Genomic DNA, 14,353 nt, shown 5'->3' on the forward strand with positions numbered 1-14,353 from the left:
ATGTCATAGCATGCATCATATTGTTGCATATCGTCATGTGTTGATTGTGTTCCGATGTGTTCTCCGTGGTAGGTTCTGCCTCTGAGGATATTCACGGGTATCCAACTGAAGGGCAGTATCCCACTACCACTCCATCAGGCAACCAACCCATTGATTATTCTGTTACAAACTTATGTTCTCGCTTCTGCTCTTGTTTACTGCATTAAGACAACGCGTTTCAAACTGCTGTGTGCTACGGTAGTTGAACCCTTATCCTCTGCATGACCTATCATTGCCACAGTAACTAGATGAAACCCACTAGCATGTGTAGGAGTTGATTTAGCCATGTTTTGTGATTCCTACCTTGCTATGCCTGCTATGCTTAGAGTTGTGTCAGGTCTGGTTCATCTGGGTGATGAGCTAGAGTGAAATGATTATGTCGGTAATGTGAGGGATGTGTGGAACATGATTTGGTAAAGGTATCGATGAGAGGCCATGTAGGAGTACATGATGGGTTGTTTCATTGAGGTCGTCCCTAAGAACTGAGATCTGTATGTGTGATTTTAAGATTCAGCTACTACCATGCATTGGGATCCTTAATTGACCCTCTCGGCTTCTTAATCACCCTAATACTCTGTCCAGGAGTTGCAAATAGTTTCTGGTGTTTGTAGGTTATGTGTTGGCGGCCGTGCGTAGCGCTGACCCTAGGGGTGGGCTATGTTGCGGTAGATACACCGTGGCACGGTGTACTGAGTCACCCGTTTGGTGTCTCGGGAACCCTGTTCACATCGTTCAGTGTCGTATGTGGAAACCTCGACCGGACTCCCTGCGGATGGAACCTGGATAGGCGATAAACCTGGACTAGAGACTTAAGTGTTTAGGTAGGCCGTGGTCGGCACCCTCGCTGGGCTTCTGCTTGAAGGTTGGCGAGTACATGTCGTGTAAATGGCGGTAAGTGGTGAAAGCGTGTATGAAGAAGTACACCCCTGGAGGGTATAAAACTATTCGAATAGCCGCGTCCGCGGTAAAGGACTACTTGGTTGCCTATAGATTTCATAGAAAAGTTAATGGATACTACTAAAAGACTCAAGATAAGTGTGAGTACCGAGGATGGCCCTCTCGTAGGATGACGAGGGAGGATCCCCGGTGGAGTATTGTGTTGGTGAATAGTGGACTTGTGTGCGAAAACTATTTTACTAGAGAAGTTCCGTAGGATAGCTTAGCCAAGAGTCAAAGCTGGCTTGCTACAATAGCCCCACCACCTTCTTGAGAATGAGCTTGTATAGTAGGTTCTGATGTAAGACTTGCTGAGTACCTTGTACTCATGTTTGCTTATTTATTGTTTTCAGACGACAACACTGCCCCCTCTGATGGGTTTTATGTAGACCTTGATGTCGACGAGTGACTAGCCACCCAGGTGGTGATCCTAGCCATGGAGGGGCCTATGTAGATAGACAGCCTTCGAGAAGCCTTCTTTCTTTCTAGTGTCTGTACTCAAACCGGTTGCTTCCGCATGTGCTTGTATGATTGTATGACTTGAGTGTCGGGTCATGTGACCCCCTATCTGTATGAACATGTTATGTATGGCTCTCTGGAGCCTTTAAATAAAGTACTTGAGTTGTAGAGTTTTGTTGTGATGCCATGTTGTATGTACTCATATCGGGCATATTGTGTGTATGATTGAAATGCTTGGTATGAGTGGGATCCGACAATCTAGTTGTTTATCCTTGGCAGCCTTTCTTATGGGGAAATGTAGTCTAGTGTTCCTAGAGCCATAGTAGTCCGCTACAGCCCGGTTCACCAGAGTCCTGCTAGCCCAGCACTACTGCTCAGGACACTTGACTGGCCGGCATGTGATTCATTTCGTTCCTATGTCTGTCCCTTCGGGGAAAAGTCACGCGGTGACTTCCGGAGTCCTGCCTAGCCTGCTATAGCCCGGGTTCCCCGGAGTCCTGTTAGCCCAGTGCTACAGCCCGAAATCACTCGCTGATGACCGACATGCTCGATGTGATTCATGTATGCCTGTCTCCATAGGTCTGTGCCGCTTTGGGTTCACGACTAGCCATGTCGGCCCGAGTTCTCTGTCATATGGATGCTAGCGACACTATCATATACGTGAGCCAAAAGGCACAAACGGTCTCGGGCCATGGTAAGGCGACACCCATGGGATACCGTGCGTGAGGCCGCAAAGTGATATGAGGTGTTACCAGCTAGATCGATGTGGCTTGGAATTGGGGTCCTGACATGGTGGCCCAACATATATCAGGCAAGTGGGATTCTAAGGACCCTCTTATGGCGGCTTATCGCCGTGAAGTTGATGCTGTTGCAGGACATTTTAAGGGTTATCAGGTGGAACACATTGACTATAGGAAGAACGAAGCAGCGGATGCTTTAAGCCGGTTGGGATCTCAGCGTAAGGCGGTGCCACCTAACACCTTTTTGGATGTTTTGCATAACCCGTCTGTCCAGTTACCTACAGAAGAAGATCTAGCCGTTACTGACCCGGAGGCATAGTTGGTGGCGGCTCTTCGCGTCATCCCAGATTGGACAGCACCGTTCTTGGCTTACATGACCCGGGGCGAGTTGCCAGCGGATGAGACCCTGGCCCGACAGATAACCCGGCGATCTAAGTCAATGAAGATTTCAGACGGAGAATTATACCATCGCAGCGTCTCTGGAGCGTTTCAGCGGTGTGTTTCTCCTGAAGAAGGCCAAGAAATACTTCGTGAGATCCATGAAGGCGATTGTGGTCATCACGCCGGGTCAAAATCCCTTGTGGCCAAGGCTTTTCGTCATGGTTTTTACTGGTTAATGACTCATGCCGATGCAGAAGATCTAGTCAGTAGGTGTGATGGATGTCAACAATTCGCATGGCGAGCACATGTGCCGGCTCAAGAGTTACGGATGATTCCAATCACCTGGCCGTTTGCAGTCTGGGGGCTTGACATGGTTGGACCTTTTAAAAGGTCTAAGGATAAAAAGACACATCTTTTAGTGGCAGTTGACAAATTCACAAAGTGGGTTGAGGCAGAGCCAGTGAGTAAGTGTGATGCGGCCACGGTGGTTCAGTTCATGAAAAAGGTGATTTTTCGTTTTGGTTTTCCACACAGGATTATCACTGAAAATGGCACTAACCTATCCCAAGGGGCTATGGAGGAGTTTTGTCAACGTGAGCATATCCGGCTTGATGTTTCTTATGTAGCTCATCCTCAATCCAATGGTCAAGCTGAGAGAGAAAATCAGGAAATCCTAAAAGGTCTCAAGCCCCGGCTTATGGTTCCCTTGCAGCGAACGCCGGGTTTTTGGGTAGAGGAGTTATCCTCGGTGCTGTGGAGTATCAACACCACTCCTAACAGGTCTACATGTTATACACCTTTCTTCATGGTTTATGGAGCGGAAGCGGTGTTGCCTAGTGACTTCCGTCATGACTCGCCCCGTGTGGCGGCTTATGTTGAGGCAAATAACGATCAAGCCAGACAGGATGCACTTGACTTGTTGGATGAGGAAAGAGACTTAGCAACAAGTAGATCGGCAATTTATCAACAGGACCTACGTCGTTATCACAGCCGCCGGGTTAAGTCCGGGACTTTTCAAGAAGGTGACCTGGTGCTCCGGCTCATCCAGGATCTGTCAGATGCACACAAGCTATCCCCTCCTTGGTAAGGACCCTTTGTGGTTAGCAAGAACTTAAACAACGGGTCATATTACCTCATTGACATTCGAGAGCACAAAGACTCACGTAAGTCGGAGGAGGAGACCTGCCGGCCGTGGAACATTGCTCAACTCCGGCCATACTACACCTGAGCCACCGGCTCTCATCATGTACATACTTTGATGTTGTATATACTATGATAAGTAATAAAGCAGGACCTCGGTCTTTTTCCTTTTCAAAGATTACATATCTTTACTATCTTTTATTTAATATGACTATTAAGGAGCTGATCATATCTGAATCAAGTCTAACCTTTTTGGTCCGGCTTATGATCGTATTCGAATCTAGCTGTAAACTATCATGGTCACTTGGGGGCTTCCTGTTCAAACATAGGTCGCATTCGAACCAAAGAGAACATAGCTGTCGTAACCCTCTTGATCGGCTCAAAAGCCAAACTCACTAGGGGGTTTCTTGATCGTATTCGAATCATAGCTTAACCCCTTTTGGGTCCAACTTGGATCGTATTCGAATCAGGGTCGTTAAAAACCTCTCAAGGTCATTTGGGGGCTTCCTGTTCAAACATAGGTCGTATTCGAACCAAAGAGAACATAGCTGTCGGTACCCTCTTGATCGGCGCAACGCCAAAGCCACTGGGGGCTATATGGTCGTATTCGAATCTTAGCTTAACCCCTTTGGTCCGGTTTACTGATCGTATTCGAATCAGAGACCCCCAGCCTTTAACTCCAAGGTTAATTTATATTGGTTCCATTTGTTATTTGTTTTATTTGTCTTATTGGTCTTTTATTATCTCAACGTTAAACAAGTCAGCACGGTCTTTTCGCCGGCTTGACTATTTGACAATAAGCCGCCAAAGGACTGGATCATCAGCCTCATCACCCGGGTCATATAAACCGGTGGTCCAGAGGTCAAAGATACAGGTATGACTGTTGTTTATGAACAATTTCTTTGTGTTACTCCAAGGTTATTTCAAACCTGTTTTGTTTTTATGTTTAGTTCTGTTTATCTACTATGATAAAACTTTTGGTCATGAACCGGGTTTTTTCTGACCCGTTCGATGTTAAACGTCCAAGCAAGTATTTCCTTTTGTTATAGGAACAGAGCGGAAATATTACAAATATAACCATGACTATGATGCATATATTGAAATAAGGAAGCAAAGTGTCATGCATGGCGTTTTATGCACGATGGCATAGGCAAAATATGCAGTATTTCAAAGCTAATTCTATTACAAGGCTTCTTAAAGCCCATAAAGATGGTTCTCACTCTTCCCTCGCCGGTTCACCTCCTTCTATCAATTGAAAGCTGGGATTGGACCAATCAAAGCCGTTCATAGCAACGAACTCTGATTCATCGTCAATCAATCCAGCCGGATCAACCTCTGGAGCGAACATGTGTTGACGAACTGGCGGGATCAGGTCTGTCAGTTTGTAGGAAGGAGTCGCCATCTTGTTATTTTCCAAATCAAAACCCGGCTGGTATTTGTCAATATTAGTTTCATCTCCGTGGATGGTAGCTTGAAGTCGAACTCCCCGTACGCAAGCCATGAAGTCATTTTGCTCAAAGAGAGACCCGTCTTCCTTTACAGTCGGGTATCCCCTAGCTACATCCACTGGGTCTAGGTCTGGCACCCAAGCCTTGGAACGGCTCAGAGAAGTCAAAGCTCCGGCTCTAGCCCATGATCGTTTGACCTCTTGGAACCTGGCGGGTAAGATTGACAACTTCTTCAAGATGTCACCGAGCCGGTTGGGTCCTTGATTGGCAGGAGAGATAGCGGCAAGTGCATGTTGTGCGCCAATGTACAACTGCTCCACTAAGGTATAGACCGCCTTCAGTTTAGTCATGTTGTCTTGGCTCAGATTCTTGCTTCGCGGGCCTGCACATATTTTGTACACAAAGGGTTAGCTAGCGGTTTATATCCCGGGTCAGCAAAAGGTACAAGAGATCAGTACAGATGACATACCAAAGATAGCGGACACCATTTGAGACACCCGGCTCTTTAAGCCGGTCAGCTCCGTAGTAACCTCCTCAAGATCTGCTTCGGCTTTTTGGGCGCGTTGTGTCAGCAACGTTTTCTCTTCAGCCCAGGTTTTCTTCTTGGCAGTCAAGTTGTTTCTCAATTTTTCTGTCTCAGTAAGACTTAATTGAAGCTTAGCGTCAGCAGCCTTGATTTCTGCCTCCTGATCCGCCAGCCGGGTCTTGGCGTCAGTTAATTGTGAAACCAATTCAGACAGGGCGTTCTACAAAGCATGCGCAAGTATGTCAAGGTTTAAATCAAAGTTCAAGAGTCAAGATTCAAGTCTCAAGTGCTTTGCACTGCAAAACCACTTGACACTTGGGGGCTAATGTATGCCAAAACAATTTCTTATGACTCTAATACATTTCAAGTCCCAAGTACCTCACAAAGTAAGAGCACTTGGCACTTGGGGGCTAATGCATAATATTCAGAAAGTCTCTCAAGGTTAAGCCGGATTGCAATGTTTGTTGAGTTCGGTACAAGACAGTTATGAAATTAAAAGTACCAGTTCATTTATGATCAAGTGAACCGGCCCTTGGGGACTACAGGTGAAGTTTGTTCTATTTTCTTGGACTTCAGGAAAATCTAAAGGTAAAGCTTTTAGCCTACATCATAAGTCTACAGATCATTCAAGTTTTATCATTATCTATGGACTTGGGGACTGGCAGAATATAAGTAAGCTGGAAAAACATACCTCATACTTCAGCTGCAACTGCTTAACCATTTCAATTTCCGACTCACTGCTGGAGTGCACATGGCTGAGATAGCCGGACAATATGTCATTGGCGTTCAGATGGCTGTAATGAGAAATATCAAAACGCACTTTCTATCTCTCCAGTGCCTCTTGTTTAGCAGTATGACGGGCCAACACGGTGGGATTCCCCGGCTCAACAAAGCGGCTTCCAGTGATCAGAACATCTTGGACAGATGATGATGGCGGGTTGGCCGAGCTGGATGGTCCGGTAGCAGAAGGGTTAACTATGGTCTCGTCAGCTGACGACTCAGGAGGATCTGATTGAGTATTGGTTGGTTCTTCTGGTGCTTCAGTATGAGGGGGAGAAGATGGCATGGCCGGTTCAGATGCAAGGATTGACGGGTCTTCCACCGGCCTAGTCACCTTGGCCTTCTTGGACTTGGCTTGGCCACCAAGAAAGATGTTATGGAAAAGTTAGTACAAAAAAGCAGTTTGAGAAACACGGAGGAAAGATGATTTCTTCCTTACCTAGGGGCAGTCTTAAAAGCCGGGAATTGAGTTTGAGACGAGTCGCCAGAAGAGCGAGACACCTCCTACGAAGACAAAAATAAAGTTAGTAATGCAAGGGAGAAGATCCATTAAGGAAGAGTAAAAGATGAAGAAATAAACCTCATTCGGGCATTTTTGAGGAGTTTGTTGAAGAACGGGAGTCGGTTCATCATCGTTCCGGGCTTGACAGCGGCTCTCATGCTGTTGCTTTTTCAAAATAAAATGAGGGTCTAGATAAGCCAAAGGGTGTGAAAACCTTACTTTCCGGGTTATGACTCGAAGTTTCTGTCTTGGCAAATGGGCTGAGTTGGAGGAAATAGTTACCTCTTCTTCCACGGCCTGACTGGCCCCTGTGTCGTCCTGGCAATGATCAATGTTAATAAGATTATTAAAAAGTTGGCCAAGGGAGTCAAGGGCTACCTCCGACTCAGAAGTATCATCAAGCTTCAACAGATCCTCAGCGGTGCTTTTCTTCTTCTTCTTAGATCTCTGGGTTGTCTTCTTGGCGGTTATGGCGGCGGCTCTAGCTTTCTTGGCGGCTTCGTAGTCGTACTTGGCTTTCCAGAAATCAGATTTAGCCTATAAACAAATAAGCAAGATGAAAGGTCATGCAGGTATTTAAAACGATTGAGAAAAATACAAAGAGGAAGAGATCAGAGTTTCTTTACCTCTGGCACTGGGTTAAGCTTGTAGAAGGGGTTTAACCCGACTTTACTGCAGTCTTCGTATTTTCCGTTCACCAGAAGGGTTGACATTGAAACAATATCTTCTTCAGTTAATTGAACGGAGCTGTGACGAAGAGAGTCATCTGGGCCTCCACCATATTCGCACATCAACTTTGATCGACGACTTAGAAGGATGACCCGCCACGCAACCCAACAGCGGGTCAAGTCAACTGCGGTTAAGTCGTTCCCCAATAAAGCGTTAATCCTTTTAATGGATGGTATCAGCTTCTTGCATTCAGCGGCAGTGAGTTTTGTCAGGGAGTGCAAATTTGGAGTCAAGACGCTCTGAGCGATAACCCGACAGTGGATGCTCATTTGCTGGTGAAGAGTCTTGACAATAGAACCAAGTCTGATTCCAGTCCTTGGGATGACTTGGCAAGACTATTAGGGGGAAGACGACGCCTTGTCAACACTGAATTGAGATACCTCCAAGTTCCAGGCTAGGGCCATTGGTGTACTCATTCTGGCGGTTCAGATAAAAATACTCTCTAAAGAGTTCTGCAGTCGGTTCTTCTTGAAGGTACACCTCGCAGAGAACTTGGAAGTTGCAGATATTGGATATGGAATTAGGCCCGAGGTCTTGAGGGTGGAGTTTGAAAAAATGGAGGACATCTCTGAAGAACTTTGATCCGGGTGGGGAAAAGCCACTGTTCATGTGATCAGAAAAGACGATAACTTCACCATCTTTTAGATTGGGCCGTTCCTCCGGGTCAGGCGCACGGTAGGACATAACATTCTTCCCTGGCAAAAAACCTATGGTAAAGAATTCCTTTAGATTGTCCTCAGTGACTGTTGAGGGAACCCAGTTGCAGACAATCGGCGCTTTGGACGGCATGATGTTCAAAAACGAACTGAAAGGAAAGCAACATGCCAGTTCAATTCAATGATACGGTTAAATTAAGTGATAATGGTACAGGGGAGTAATGGCGACTTAATAAGGGAAAGTAATGTCATATAAGGAAAAGTAAGCCGGCGCCGCAAGCCGCCATGACTACAAACATTTGAGAAATACCAGCAACATAACTGATTAAGTGTTGAGACAAACAAGTTTCTTAACTTCTGGATATTATTATGGATCAAATGGTTGTTCAAAATGAAAAAATTTCTAGACCTAAAAATATAGCACAGATGAATGCATCGGTCCTAATGCGGCCTTTCCACCAGAAAAAGGGATCTACTAATGTCAAGAGTAGGCATCGAACAGTTACCGCACAAGCATATATCTCTTTTTGGATCAAGAAGAGGTGACAGTGGAAGAATTGCGAAGAACCGCGAAGAACTATGAAGAACATGCGAAAAACCTAGAAAGCCCTAAATGCAGATCTAAGAGGCAAGAAGGGAAACGCTTACAGCCATAGAGCTTCCACGCAAGGTCGCCGCCGTTTTTTCTAGACTGATTCCGGTCGATGCAGCGGCCGAGGTTGACAGAGGTGAGAGGCTCTCTGACGGCGACGGAGCTCGAGCAGCAGCGGAGGTCGCGAGAGGAGGAAGACGAAGAAGAGAGGAGAATGAGAAAGACCGGGCGCGTGCCTATTTATAAGGGGATAAGCGAACAGGCGGGCGTGAAAATCGAGGAAGACCCGAATAATGGTTATCCAACTAAACAGACGCTTCGATTCTCAGAAGGCATTAAAGATGATGATCCGTTGAGAGATGCCGTCATAAAAGTTTTTCGTGTTTTCAAGAGATGACGTCATGGCGGGTTACAAAAACTTCTGCGAGGATAAGAAGATGGATTTTTGTTTAAGTGTTGAAGATTGACAAAGAACAAAGTTCAAAATCAATCTGGGGACTAATGTTGGGCATATAGCTATCAGCTATGACCCGCTCAGGAGAGGCCGGGTCAGCCCCAATGGCGGGTCACAAAGGAAGCCCAATAAACATTCAAGGCGATAGTTTATTAAAGCTTATAGAAGGCCTAAGGCCTAGAGGTGGCTTAAGGCCCAAATATTGTAAACCGCCGTATGTAAGGAAAGACTTGTAAGGAAAGGCATGTAAAAGAAGTCACTGAGCCGGACACGCTGTATGAGCCGGCCGGGACTTTGTAGGCCACCAGGCGTCAACCCGTGTATATAAGGGGACGACCCGGTGGCGACTTAGGGCAAGAAACAAGAGATCGATAACCAAGCCGGTGAACTAGTCTCTTGGTGATTGAAACCCCAGCAATATCAACACAACTAGATGTAGGCTTTTACCTTCATCATAAGGGGCCGAACTAGTATTAAACCTCTCGTGTCCTTTGTCCCGATTAACCCCTTTAAGCTTTCTAGTTGCGATGGCCCTATGATTAAGTCCTGTTGCTAGAACATCTGCCGTGACAATTTCACGACATCATTAGTCTGGTATCTTAAAAGACGACCAGGCCCACCACCATGGCTGATTGATCTGGTAGCAGCTGGGCGAGCAAGGTGCAACGTGGTACCTCAAATTAATCACTCCAATCAGTCAATCTGGCAGCTCCACATGGCCGACATGAAGGCTGATGCACGGGTGCACAAATGTAGTAGTATCCAATATGTAACCCGCAAAAAAAGGAAAAACATCCCAAATGTAGTTGCATTAGATACTCCATGGTAATAATTCTTGCTTCTCCTGTTTCATTTCTTTCGGACATTTCGTAGCTTATCTAGGCTTCACCCAATGGCGAGAGGCCGGGTTGCGTTGGAATGTTACCATTGGTTGCCTACCACTGAACTGATACGGTAAGGGAGACATATCAGCTTATGTTTTTTTAGAAGAGGTTGACACGTTCGGCCTCTGCGTCAGTGGGATGCACACATCTGTCTTACGATCAGATTAATCAGCAGAAGCTCTTTGAATCCACGCCGAGATGATCGAGCTATTTAATCTACCACGTACTTATCGGGCAACACGGGTACGTATCACGTAGACTATATATGCCCCTGTCACCTACGAACGGATCGCAGCCCCCCAATAATCGAGGCGACACGCCAATCGGCACGTCGAGGTGTCCGAAAGAAACCTCTGCAATCATGTCCATCCCCCACCCCATGGCCATGGTCATCTTGTCATCGTGATTTGAGAGAGGCTCCTGACCCGGCCACGATGAGCTGCCACTACCGACGACGAGGCAAATAATATGCTGCTCCCTGTTCTCGTCCTGTTCTCTGCGTCGGATCATCAGCCGATCCATGTACATCTGCGAAAGAACTGTCAACCCGAGATACTTCGTCTTCTGTCTTTTGATTAGAGGGGAGGCACGTCAGATCAGGCATGTGTTCCATGATGCAACTTGTTGGGCATCGATCGGGTCTCCGCTCTCGCCGACGCTTCCTGTCGTCCAGTAGGCTCCACCCCGGTTGGGTCGCCCGCCATCCAGCTTGGACGTGACCCACTGGCTGTCGACCACTGAACCGAACTGACAGGTTCAGCGGAGAGAGAGCGCCCCGTAGCACACCGTACGTGGCTCATCTTAACCACTAGTACTGCAGATCTTAACCAGTAGTACGTGGCTCATTCTAATCTGTAGCACACCGTACGTGGCTCATCTTAGATTATCTCCAACAGTTGCCCAACGCGCCGCGGGTTAAAAACTACTTTGCCGTGCGCCCATCGTCTGATTTGGCGCGGCGGGCAGCCCTGCCTCCAGCAGCCGCGCTAAAATGCAGCGTGCGTGACTCGCTGGCGCGTGCCATATGCTGCATTTTTGTGACACAAAATGGATTTCAAACATTCAAAATGCAATGAACATGGCATAAAATTTCACACAAACAAGTTAGAGAATAAAAGTTCATGTCCACAAGTTCAAATTCGTGCCCACAAGTTCATCCAACCAAGTTCATGACACAAACGAAATACACATAAAGCCTCGTCCTCGTCTTCCTCCGATTCATCGGGTCCAGCTCGTCCTCGTCCTCGTCTTCGTCCTCATCTTCCTCCGATTCATCTGGGGTGCCGGCGTGTGCGTCCATCGGATCCAGCTCGGCGGCGCCGGCGCGCATTGGGCGAAGGTGGCGCGGAGGAGAGAGTGCGACGCCAGCGCTCGAGTGTGCCGCGCGCGAAAGCGGACGCCCTAAATACACAGCGCGTGTTGGCGATTCGGACCGTGCGTCCAACCCTATATGCCGCGCCCGCTGAAGTCACTCTATCAATTGTGTGCGCGCTAAAATGAACAAATTTACGGCGCGGTGCTTGTTTAGCGCGGCTGTTGGAGATGCTCTTAGCCAGTAGTACACCGTACGTGGCCCGGTTGGGTCGCCCGCCCGCCATCTAGCTTGGATGTGACCCACTGGATGTCGACCAGTGAACTGAGCTGATAGGTTTGCATGAACAAGGATGTGAATGAACAGTCAAAATGGTTTTGCACCCAAGTCGTTGTAGTATAGTGGTAAGTATTCCCGCCTGTCACGCGGGTGACCCGGGTTCGATCCCCGGCAACGGCGTTTTTTTTCTTTCCGTTTCACGTAAAAAAGATCCATCCACACGTGACGGAGTACGTGCCTACTGTATCACGGGTAACGCCGGCAGGTGGAGGAGTATCACGTATACATGTCGCCGTCACGTACGTAGCGATCGCCGCCGGCCCCAATAATTCAGGCGACACGCATGTCGGCACGTACGTACTACGCCCATCGGTCATCAAGGTGTCTCAAAGAATAGCGGTGCGATCTTATCGCGTCCTCCCCAAACCCATTGCCCATGGACATTTTGTCGTCGTGACACAAACCAAGGGTGAAGCACGTACTGCTGCTGCTCCTTTGTTCTCGGCCCGTCGACCTGCGAAAGAACAGCCCAACCGAGATGCTACGGCATCAGATATTGTTGGTGCCACTGAGGAGCTGATCATCATAATGTCCTGTAATCAATCAATCATTCCCCTTCCCTTAGTTCACTGAGATGTAAATTGGGCAGGGAGCCAGCGGCATGTTCACTTTCTGCTGACCAGTGGCATGAACATATCCCAACCAAGTGTTTGTTTTAGCATACCAGTTTCTCTTCCGTCACTCTGTACATTTCATTATGCAAGTTATATCTATCAGTAGACCAACACTAGTAGATTCTTAAAAAAGGAAAGTAAATCAACACTAGTACTCCGTCTCCATGCATCATTTTTCTGCTTCCATGAGTAGCTACCCATTCAACCCGTCTCTCAACTCAAGAGCGTGCAACACGCCTGAACTCGTCTTGTGATGCATGTTTCAGAGCTCCCGCATTAAATCGACCAATGGTCACACCTGCCCGACCAGCACGCCTTTGCTCTTCAGTGTTGCATCAGATGCTGTCTGTCAGACAGTTCTCAAACTGTTTAGCACTAGCACATTACATGATGATGATTTGTTCAAGTATTTCTGTGCATGTTACTCCCTCTAGTGATCTAAAACGCCACGAGAAATCCTTGTCGGTTCGTCCGCCTTCGATACGGTGACACCGGTGGGTTCCACCATTCCTTCCTGGAGGATGTCGATGATAGCCATCCTCCATTTCCCTCAGCGCGCCGGGGGAATCCCTAGGATATGTCCGAGCAGCAACGTCATTGGTGTCGCATCCCTTTTTGGAGGTGCTGCTTGGTACATGACGGATCGGATTGGAGCCTCGGGCTGTGGTGGTTTGTTTCCTGAGAGCGCCGCGGTGACGGGTCATCCGCACTTTGTCGAGCTGCCGTTGTTGGCAATTTTTTTGGGGGTTTGATGTGCTGCTCACCCAGCAATGCTATGTGTACGGTGTTGGTTGCTTTGAAATACAAAGCAGGAAAAACCCTTTTTCGGTAAAATGTCTTATATTAATTTAGTGAGGTACGTAGTACCGTTTTACCAGCAATTCAGCAAGATCTGGATGAATCGATCACAGATTGCCGTGACGGTCACAAATGCGTTAAGAATGCTAACCGTGATCAGCGTCGATGGAGTGAATGACCCGTAATCATCGACTAGGTGTCTTGACTAGTTAGCGATAGCGAGGTTGATTGCCTGATTTTGTTCCCTTCATATGTAATCTCGTGTACATTTTGACAGAGCCACTGTCAGTGACCAGGCAAGCTACCTATGGCCAAATATTTTTACATGGATGTCCTAATATTCAACTAGTATTATTTTTGTGTGTGTGAAATATTCAACTAATCTAGTATTAAAGGTACATACAGTGAGTTGGTTGGTTCCAGATGAGATGTTGATTGCGCAATTTATCTAATTAGTTTGTTTTCCTTTTTACACAAATGTACCACGACTTGACATATTTCTGGCACCGAGTCGCATCTTCCTTGTATGTAAGTAGAAAGAACCAACATATAATTAGGAATGTTTTCACAATATTTTGTAATGAAATCTATGGTCTGATTTTGTTTGTCTCAAGTCCAAGCAGCAAATGCGTTTTCGGCCTAGTGTGGAGTACGGGCAGATGTGACTATCGAATAATCTATCATCAAGATGCTGATTGGAACACCACTTCATATCAGGAGTGAAAACTCTTGTCGTGTCCTTTATTGATCAGTGCCTTTTCGGCCTAGCATGGAGTACTGGTAGATGTGACTATCAAATGATCTAGCATCAAGATGCTGACTGGAACACCACTTCATATCAAGAGTGAAAACTCTTGTCGTGTCCTTTATTGATCGGGCTCAACAACAACAAACTTGTGCCGTCACTTTGTTGAAGGTGTTGTCTACTTGTTGTTATTCTGGTCTTCATTGACCAGTCTTGGCAACCATGATACAAATCTTGGTCCAGGTCATCTACGATCAGGCGTGATGACTATGGTGCAAG

General features: G+C 46.9%; 1 non-coding gene across 1 annotated transcript; it reads left to right on the forward strand.

Annotated features, from left to right (window-relative positions):
- The first annotated feature begins 11,965 nt into the window (after window positions 1-11,965).
- TRNAD-GUC (transfer RNA aspartic acid (anticodon GUC)) lies at window positions 11,966-12,037 on the forward strand. Its single transcript has one exon. It is a non-coding gene; the product is annotated as a tRNA-Asp (tRNA).
- Window positions 12,038-14,353: the final 2,316 nt, after the last annotated feature.

The sequence above is a fragment of the Triticum aestivum genome, chromosome 7A, assembly GCF_018294505.1.
Source record: "Triticum aestivum cultivar Chinese Spring chromosome 7A, IWGSC CS RefSeq v2.1, whole genome shotgun sequence".
Classification (NCBI taxonomy): domain Eukaryota; kingdom Viridiplantae; phylum Streptophyta; class Magnoliopsida; order Poales; family Poaceae; genus Triticum; species Triticum aestivum.